We start from the raw sequence: 11,075 nt of genomic DNA, 5'->3' as shown, positions 1-11,075 counted from the left end.
AGTGTGTGAAGGGTCGACCTCCCTATAATGGTGTTGTAAGGTGAGCCTATCTTCATGATCAAGAACTCAGTCATCTGAGAGATGTGCCAAGGTTTGGTCCTTATAGTGTCTGGTAAGTTTATCTTCCCTTCGGGTCTGACAGCTGCTCCAAAAAACTTAACGAATGGCACATCAATGGGTTGTAGTTCGTCTGGTGTCAGCTGCATTTTCTCAAATGTCTCATAAAATAGCATATCGTCCAAGGAGCCATTGTCTATGAGGATACTTTTCACCATGTAGTTGGCGATGATCTTGACACCACCAATGCATAGGTCGTCATTTGAGAAGTAGATGAAGTCCTTCGGCCTCGACCTCTTTTGGTGCTTGGTCCTAAATGTTATACTGTCAACTGTATGCTTTTCGAGATGAGGTAAATTCTTCCCCCGAGGCCGAGCCCCCGACTATGGCTTCAATGACTTCGGACAAGGGGTGATGGGTATGGGGTCTGGCATGTGGTTGTTGTGACGATGACATTGGGGCATTGCCTTAAACATAGTCTTTCAAGTGCCCGCGGTAGATAAGGGACTTGATCTCACTCTTGAGCTCGTAACAATCCTCTGTGTCATGGCTGGTACCGTGGTGGTACTTCTAGTACTTCTTGGGGGTTCCCCTTTCTTGCATTCCTATTCAACTTGGCCTACTACTTCATGAATTCCTCCTTCCCTACTTGCATCAATATGTGTTCAAGAAGAGTTTAGTTGCATGTACTTGTTGATGGAAGGGCTAGTATCTTCTTTTCACTGCCCTTGTTGGTGGGGTCATCACCATGGTCATCCCTTTCCTTCCTCTTCTTGTCACTGGGCCCTACTTTCAAATCTTACAAATGTTTATTGGCTTCGACTTCCTCGGTGGCGATGTACTTCTGGACCTTCTTCAAGAACTAGACTTTGGTCTTGGGTGGAGTCTTGGAAATGGACTAACTAAGGGGTCCAGGTCAGAGGCCATTGATGGTCGTGTGCATGGAGACCGAGGGGTCAAAGTCCTTGACCTCGAGTTCTTCTTGGTTGAACTTCTTCATATACGCTCGAAGGCTTCTACTTGAGGAACATCAGGGAGATGACAGTTTTCTGACACCGTCAACTACTCACAAAGTGACCCAGAAAGAGGTCCTCAAACTGTTCCCAAGAACTGATGGAATGTGGAGGCAGTGCCGAGAACCATCGTTGTGTTGCTCCCTTGAATGTGGTCAGGAAGGCTCGGCACATGATGGCGTTAGAGTATCTATGGAGGAGAATGAGGGCCCATAAGCTTTCTAGGAGGTCCTTAGGGTCTGTACTCCCATCATAGGTCTCTACTGTTGGGGCCTTGAAGTTTTGCGGGAGGGGCTTAGAGATGATGGAATCCACGAAGGTCTCCATCCGGGTTAATGAGGCATGGCAACTGACGAAGGCATCACCTCAGCCCTCCTTTACTTTGTGAAGTTGATCCTTAATGGTGCTAATTTGCACCTGAATATCTTCGAGGCATTGGTCGATGTATGGCATCGTTGCTTCGGTCTGGTCTGGGTTCTCTCTCATGTGGGACAGGCTGGCTCTATTCTTGAAATGCTTGGATGTTGGCACATCCTGAGCCTTGCTGGCATGATGATAATTGAGGAGTTTGCGGAGGTCGAAAACTAGCGGGGGAGAGGCATGGTGCCTACTTGGGGTGTAAATGGATTGAATTCGAATCGGATCAGGCAATATCTGAATTCGAATCTGATTAGAAAATCCAGTATCGAAATTCAATTCGATATCCGACAGATTGAAAATTAATATATGAATTTGAATTCGATTAAATATTTGAATATTCGAATCAATTCAAATTTGATTAATTAATTATTTTGGATAATTAATAAATATATAAAATAAATATTTTATTGATATAAAGTATATAAATATATAAAATATTTATATAACTTAATTATTACAGATATATATAAAATAATTTATATATTATATATAAGAAATAAATAATCGGTCGAATTCTGATATTTATCAAATTGAATCAGGTCATATCTGAATTCAAATCTAATTAATTATTCGGTAAGAATAGGATATCCAAATTCGACCGATTAGATATTTGAATTATCTGAATTCAATTGGATTATGTTGAATATCAAATTCGAAATCGGATTTTCTAATACCATTGACACCTCTAGCACCTGCCCCCTACCGTTCGGGGGGACTGTAGTGGCCTAAGCACCTATCGTCATCCCGGTTGGTTGTCGTGTAGCTTTGTTGTCAGTCGTGGTTTTGCGCTCGGCGTGGGATCCCGTGGGTCACCCCCTTGGTTGGGGAGCTGAGGGGTCTTGGAACGGGGCTTGCTAGCCAATCAACTATTACTGTCGGATTTCGAGGGTCGGCCCGACTGGCTTAGAGGGGTATGTGCAGAATGCCCACCATGTTGACCATGGCTTCCGATGGGGTGGCCACCCTATGGGCGGCCTCTTGCTGGATGCCCTATGTTATTCAACCGCTAGGCTAGGTTGTCTAGCCTATTTAGGACCAACTCGAACTGGTTGATCATGACTAAGTTCTAAACATTGGGAATGGTGTCTTGCTTGTCAACCATTTCGGAGACACTAGTTTATTAGTTTAGATTTGTTTTTCTTAGGGGAAAGTTTTGAAGATGTTTCCACAGACGATGCCAATTGTTGCTGTCAAACATGGAGTCGAAGGCAACAATGTAATTTCTGGTGTTCGAGGCTAACGAGTCCAACCTCCTAAGAGAAAAAGACGTTAGAGGCCCCGAGAGTTACCCCAGGGGCATAGACTCTGATGGTCAAGTTAGCCGAGAGTTGTAAGGGGTCGAACCAAGTAAAAGACAAAACTTAGAGCTTAAGTCTCTGTGTGTTTACCTCACTGTGTGAGTCCCTTTTATAGCCAGAGTTGCCTTAGAAGAGGGGGCAGTTGGGAGCATGTGGTGGTGGTTGGTAATGGTTGATGATGGATGGACATGATGCATCTGGTCAATGCCACGTGTCAATATATATTTGTAAATAAATTAAGAATAAATCTATGATGCTAGAAAAGAATGATATCAAAAGATTTTTTACCGATCAAAACACAAGAATTTTGATGAATACCACTTGAATGATTGCTTACCAGTTTTATCATAGTGGTTGATTGGTTATAAATTTTTCAAGTATCACAGTCGAACCCATCAATTTGAGTAATCCTTGTGCAAATGACTTTGTTTATGTTAGGAATGTTTCTACCTTACCCAATAGGTACTCATTCTGTCAAGGTGGGTTTTCTTGTTGGAAAAATGAATTTTTGGGTAGGGAAGGGTTTTGGGCTTTTACAACCTATATGGGTATGGCATTAGGCTAAACCTGACTCTACCCTACCCGCATATTAGTGGAAGACATGAATTCTTATATTGGGTGTTAAGTTTAATAATATTTTAAATTTTATATAAAAAATAATTGATAGTTTGTGTTTTCTAGATGTTTTAATCAAATAATTAGAAAATCTAGTATTTTTTGTGTTACTTACTTGTTTATTGGTTATGTATAAATTGGAAATAATATGAAATTAGATGCGAGTTCTGGACCCAGCTTGCCAACCTGAGTCACCCCACCCTCAAATGTGGGGAGGGTTTTGCATTTTCGTGTATGGGGAGGGTTAGATTTTGAAAATCCAACCCACTACAAGTTTTAGAAAGGATAAAGAATGGAAAGATTAAGAAGACAGGTAGGGTCTCAAATTTATAAAACTCTCCCTGAACCTGCCCCATTGCCATCCATTTGTTTAGTCTAGGCAAAAAGTTCACCCGATCCATAAACCCAATGTGCCCTAACCTGAAAAAAGCTGGTTAGGGTCTCATATTAAGTGAACCTCTTTTCAAACTGGCATTGATCCAGACTATTGAACTGCTCGACCCATTTGAGCTAAACGATTTAACCTGTAGTTTTGGTTAAAAAAACAAAAAAAGCAAAAACAAAAGAAAAAACCATTGATCTGGCCTAAGACTAACTGACCCGAACAGTTGAATCGTTGACCCATGGATAAACCCTCACCTGAATATTTAGGATTAGGACTTACCATTTGCTTTGCTGATGTAAACTAAAAAGTTATCTGACCCGAAATTTCCTTGACCCGATCCGACTGTCAGGTCTTTGTTCTTGGAAGATCCTTTTGCAATATTCTTCTTTTATGGACTTCGTTTGCTAGAGTATTGAAAATGGATAAGATCATCAACATATTGTTCAAATTGATTCTGTCTGCAAGAATTTCATGGAAGATCAATGTCAATATCCATTAGGCTCCACCTTAAGACTACAAATACAAATATGCACAGTTCACGAAAACGACAGCATTTGTATTTGTATTTTCACACTTCACAAATGGAGTGAGACTCAGTTTGGAAGCAGTACAAATGCAAATATGTATAGTATAAATACATACAAAATAATATAAAATATAAGGTTTTGCACTCTACATATTTGCATTTGTACTCCTTCTAAACTCAGCCTAATGTGTAAATAAATTGAAATCAAATTCACAAAATATAATTTAGTTTATTGTCAAATAATAGCTACCAATGTAAACAAATTGGAGAAATCAAAATCAAAATTTGAATGATTTAGTTTATTGTACATTTGGGGAATTGATGTTTAAGTATGTGTTTGCTATAGCTTTTATTTATTAAATAAACCTTTGTATATGATTTGCTTTCAAAATCAAGAAAAGTATTTGATAAATCATTTATTGTAATTAGGTGCCACATCAGCAGAGCAGAGAATAAACGCTCAACTGTTGGGAGAAGCATTAAAATGAAACTTCACTCAATGGTTGGTGCACATATAAATCAAAACCCACTTTTGTAAATGCCAATGCGTATGGATAAATATGATGGAAAAAATGCTGATTTAGCGATGATATGATAGCGTTTTGAGAAATGCCTATCACGAAATGCCCATGAAACAAAACACACGCTAAGCTTTTGAGCTTTCATTTGTGATAAAGAGTTACCTTCTACTTTCAAATTTCTATACTCTTGCTCCCATCATTAGCCTTCCATCAATTTTGAACTTTTGTAAGACCATTTTACCCTCCCCCTATTCCATATCCAAAACCCAAGTTTTGAACATTTCCTAATTATACTGAGGTGATGTTTGGCATTGATGATGGTTACTTGAAAATCACTGCCATGTTGGAGTCACATTCGGTGTTAAAAATTTTGTTTGGTTGACTAATTTTGATGATTTTCAGAAAATTGGCCAAAAATCGATTCTTGAAATCAGACCTTTTTAGGAATCACGTTTTTTTCGATGATTTCCTGATTTCTAGTTGATTCCAATTTTTCGAGGATGACATGATATCCAACATGGCATTGAATAATAACTCTATTACAAAAATAATCAACCCTTGAAATTAGTATTAAACAGATTTTACATGGCAGAAATGATACCAAATAACGAAATTTACTAAAGTTTGAAAAAAAAACTAATTTCAAATTTGAAAAATCAATAAGGAAGAATCAACATCAATGCCAGACATCACCTTAATTAACTTAATTAATTAGACTTAGTTAATTGTCTTTATTTGTTTAATTAACCTAATTTAATTAATTTATTTAAACATTTTTTTGTGATTGCTTCTTTCAATTCCACGCATCATTTTAGATATAGGTTTGTGCATTAATCTAGACCATCCGTTTGAGTTTTCTATGCACCCTCTCTGTCTCCTACCCCTTAATTGCGATAAGTGTATAATATATAACTAGCAGGGTCCCGTGCGATGCACAGGAAAATTTGAAAGATTTAATAATTTTATTTTTATTTAATGTTGATTTATAAAAAACTAATTATTGTTAATTGAATATGAATAAATATTTTTTAATAAACTTAGTTTTATTAATAATTTGTAATATTTTAAATAATTTTTATTCTTTTTATTATTTTTAAATGAAAATTTGATTAATTTTAAATAAATAAAAATAGTTATAAAAGCTAACATTTTTATTAATTCCACTAATAATTAGCAATTATATAGGAATGACAACAGGGTGGGTTCAGGGCAGGGCACTCCATCCCTTTCCCTACCCCATACATAGTCAAGACACTCTACCCCATCCCCAGTGTCATGTGGGTTCTAGGCAAGGTAATCACTCCTCAATGTAGGGCGAGTTTAGGGGCAAGGCACCCCACCCCTCATCAAGGATGGAGAATCCTCGAATTTTCCTACCTCGTCCCTAGTACTAGACGGGTTCAAGTAGAAATGTAAATTGGGTCGTGTTGGGCCGGCATGACACGACCCGCATGTGGCCCACACAAAGTGTGAGTTGTGCTGTGCTGGCCCACGAGGTGTCCCGAGTTGTGCCTCCCTCCTTTAAGCTAATTTGGGGGTTTGGTTCGACACAACCCACAGCTCAAGCCCACACGGACCTTTGCCGTGCTGTGGGTCGGGCTGGTCCATGGGCTAAGCCTTGGGCCAGGCCATGCCGTGCACCAAGCTAAGCTCAAGGCAAGGCACCCACTCCTCATCCAAGGTTTTTAAATTGTTATTAAATATATATCTTTTGATTTGGTAGTTTACTAACAAATTACACTAACTCATTTTTTATTTTTCAATATAAATTAATTAATAATTTCATTTTCTAACATTATAATATTTTGTTCCCCCATTTTTATTTGGTTATTAATTATAATAATAACAACAATTAAAATTTTATACTTTTGATAATTGTTAAATATAATTCTCAATTTTATAGAAATTAGTTAAAGAGTTTTCAATTTCTATAAAATGTTGTTAATGAGTTAATTAATAACAATATTTACTAGTTTTTGGTAATTTACTAACCGTATTTATTAACTTTTGGTAATAATACTATTTAATACTCATTAAATACTTTTAGGGATTGATTAGGGTGTGGGGAAACATGATATTTTCCTATTGGTTTAAATGAGATACCTTAGGAGAGAGATTATGGGAATACTTTTAGGTAATTGGGTGACATGGCTTAATGGGAGTGGTGGGAAGAGGAGAGGAGAGAAAGTCAAAGAGAATGCAGGATGGGGATAATGGAGCAAGGAGAGGCATGGTGACAGGGACCTGTGCTTTGTTAAGCGATAGTTAAACAATAGAAATACATAAAAGTGTATAATTGTTTTATATTTTAACTTTTTAATAAACAATTTGATCAAATTCAACTTGAGTTGGTTAGTTTTCTAGTATTTTAGATCGACTTTGGTTTAATTAATATATATTAATATTTTATATTTTAAATTTAATTTTTTAATATGAGAAAGTAAGCAAATTCCCATATTTGTTAGTCTAAAATATTTTATATCATAGATTTAATTTTTGTAATTTATTTTTTAATAATATCATTGTAATTTATGAAATTTAAAGTTAATTTTTTAATTTTAAATCTTTTGAGCAAACAAACTAAACCAAAAATAGACCTAAATCGGTACAACCCGAGTTGGTGGGTTTTCGTTAATGGTCAATCAGTTTCGAGTGACAAACTGTGGAGTTGACCAGATCGATTTGATTGGCGAAACAGCTTGCAACTGGACTGAACCAATCATTGAACACTCCTAATTTCAACTAAATTTATAGTCTAATTTCTAATAAATAACAATAGTTTAATCTCCAATAATTATTAAAAATTTATGGTAAACGTACACAATCAATGAAAATAAGTTTATAATGAAAATATAATAGATATATAATAAAAATATAATAAATACTGAAAATATACTAAATGAGTCAGTAAATAGTGTAATATTAAATAATAGTTTATTTATAATAAGTATTAATCTATAAATTATAAAAAAGATATAATTACTAAAAATAAATTAATAACAAAAGTACAATAAATATGATAAATAAAATTTCAGAAGTTAAATAATATTTGTTTAATCTCCAATAATTATTGACAATTTTCTATTAAATAAAAAGTAAAATACATTTATAAATAATTATTAAAAACATATTTATGAAAAAACAATAAATAATTACTAAAAAAAATAAATATTAATTATATTATATATAAATATATAATGAATATACACTATTATTGTAAAATTATTACTAATAAATATAATTTTGTTGTTAGCTATTTTCTATAATTATTAATTGATATAACTGAAGTTAGTTATTTACAATATTATTTAGTTATTGAAATACTAATGTTATTGAAATTCTTAAAATATTAATTATTTATTGAATTTAATATTTCATAAAATTATAATTATACTGTTATTACATAATTCATTATTGATTTTGTAAAATGTTAAATTATTATTAATAATAATATTATGAATTCTATTGTAATTATTTTTCTACTTTTAAGAATTTTTTTAATTTATTACATAATTTCGTTATTTTTAACTATTTAAAATTTTGTCATGTTAAATATTTTGTTATTCAAATAATATGTAAAATATTTAAAAATATTCATTATTTGAATTTTATGTATTTTAATCTTATAGTGTAATATTAAATGTTGTGCTATATTATTTAGCTATTTTTAATTTTATTTATTGTGTTATATTATTTAGCTATTTTTAATGATTCATTTTATGTTAAATTTTTATTCTACGAATAACATTTAAGTTGAATAATTTTTAAAGTTATAATTTATATTGTTACTACATAATTATGATGAAATTTGTAAAAATATTAATAATATGAATATTATTAAATCTATTAATTTTTTGTGTTTGAATAAATATTTGAAATTTAGTATATAATTATAATTCTGAATTTTTTTAATTGAAACTTTCTTTAGATAGATATAGATAAAAAGTGGGAGAGAGGATAAATAGGAATTAGCTAGAGATAGTTTAGTGGATAATCTCTCTACTAAATTAGAGATAATTGAAGAGATAAATAGGAGTTAAAGATAATTTAGGAGATAAATAAGAATTAGAGACAATTTAGGAGAAAGTGGGGGAAAGTGGCGCCTCTTTATTTATCAAAAAATAAATGCTATTTTTTTTTATATTTATATGGGGATTTCCCCGTTTATCAAAATATATGGATAAATTCATGCTTATCACTAATGTTTTAAAAACTGACTTGGAGCCGGAACCATTATGGCCACTGGTTTCCAAGTTAACGGTTCACCTATCAAATTCAAATAAATGGTCTGTTTTAACAAAAATTTTAAAAATTAAAAACATCAAAAAACTATTGAACGAGTTGATTGATTTAACAGTTCAACCTCTGGATGAATGAATCGTTGACCAATTCAGCAAATTTTTAGCAGAGACTAAGTTTAAGGTAAAATGGAACCGGTTGTCTTGACAATTCAACGGTACAACCGTTCAGGTATTACTTATCACTGTCCTTCAAAACATTTTGTTACATATCATGCAATTTTTCTTTTTCTTTTTTTTTTTTTCTTTTTTCCATTTTTTTGGTCTTGGGGTAGTGACGTGACATTTTACTACCTCAACTTCTGAAAATGTGCATTCTACGTCTCACACGCCATTAATGGACATTACAGTGGGTGATAAATTTACCAACTGCCCAATTTAGTACCTTGTACTTGGTGTGTAGCTTCTTTGCAACAAGCAACATTATTCTTACCCCTTTTTGAATCTCTCTTTTTCTCTCTCTCCAAACCAGAGTGTCTAACACCAGCTCTGTTGGAATTCTTAAAAAGATGTTGATAACGTATAGCTAGATCGATCCACAGTTTTCATTCAAGGTTCTGATGGAGGAATGTACCAGTGTTAATGCAAACGTTCTTGGAGATACGCCAGCTCTTGACTCTTGTCGTTGGATCGATTGTAAGCTTCATTCTCATGTATCTTTTAGCCCCAACAGTGGCTACGTTACTGTTGAATCTTCCTGCGATCTCCGGAGAGCCACATCTTTGAATCAGGAGCATAAAATATACAATGTTCTTAATCGGTTTGAGATGTTTGTGTATAAAGGAACTCTGTTTGTTGCAGAGCTTGTGGGCTCTACGATTTTAAACGGGTTGATTAAACGATGAGGAAGAAGATGGACCCCAATTTTGAGATACAAAATAAGCTTCCACCAACCGTATTAATGCTCTTAATTGTGTGATTCATATGGAGCAGAGCAATAACCTCAGTTTCTGCCGGAGAATGGTGGTTCTAAGGTGTTTAAATAGAACTCTTGGAGGTGTCTCATTTGTGATCCTGATGATGTTGATGGGATCACAGAAAGTTAAAGAGGGCAACCGGAGGGGGAGTTAGCTAAAGAGAAGGTGAGGTTGATACGGGGGACCCAGGATTTATAGAGGATGCAGTCTATCATTAAGACTGTGTTTGGTTTTGTGGGCATTTATTGAAAAAATGCGGTTACATCAATGTCACGTAAGCCTTTATCAAATAAATGGTAGAAAACTAAAACACTTTGATTTTTGTGCATGGGTCATTTGAGGAAATGTCAAATTCTTGTTTATCTAACACCCTCCATTATTTTTTGAAACAAAATGCTAATGTGGCACACTTTAATGGGTATTGATATGAGGTAAAAAGTAAAGAAGGTTTAAAGTGATGCCCAACCAAACAATAAAAATAAAAAACATTTAACATAAAAAAATACAAATAAATGACTCATTCATAAACGCCCATAGAATCAAATACATACTAAATGATTAGATTTTTTTTTTTCTTTTTTTGTTAACTTTTAGGAAAATGAGAGCAAATATAGAGTTGGTTTTCATTAAGCTCGGTTGAAGCGATTAAGAAAAGAAATAATCAAATAGTTATGATGTCATTGAGCTCGGTTGAAGGAGGTAATTGAAACTCTAGAAAAATATGTTTCTCTGATGTTCAACAAGTTGGTTTGGGTACCTTTTCATCCAAAAACAAATCAGAAATGGCCAAGAGGACAAACCCACCTTCCAATATTCTACCTTATCCAAGCTATAGAGCTTTCAATGGATCCTATCACCAACTGTGGTTGTCAATGGTAATTGAAACTCAAGAGAAAAATATGCCTCCCAGTGGAAATTGCAAATTTTAAAAAGGAGGAAATGCTCCTTTTTCTGGTGGATAAAAGTGCCACGTTGTGCATGGATGAGACTATCTCAAATTTCTCATGTCCCATTCAGAATTTCAA

At 33.9% G+C, this 11,075-nt stretch overlaps 1 pseudogene; it reads left to right on the top strand.

Moving 5' to 3' along the window:
* Positions 1-1,412: 1,412 nt before the first annotated feature.
* On the top strand, positions 1,413-10,248 carry LOC148871381 (protein RETICULATA-RELATED 3, chloroplastic-like; annotated as a pseudogene).
* The last annotated feature ends 827 nt before the right edge of the window (positions 10,249-11,075 follow it).

This window comes from Nelumbo lutea, chromosome 2, assembly GCF_056320005.1.
Source record: "Nelumbo lutea isolate HS-2025 chromosome 2, American lotus-T2T, whole genome shotgun sequence".
NCBI lineage: Eukaryota > Viridiplantae > Streptophyta > Magnoliopsida > Proteales > Nelumbonaceae > Nelumbo > Nelumbo lutea.
This window is presented reverse-complemented; position numbering and strand designations above follow the sequence as displayed.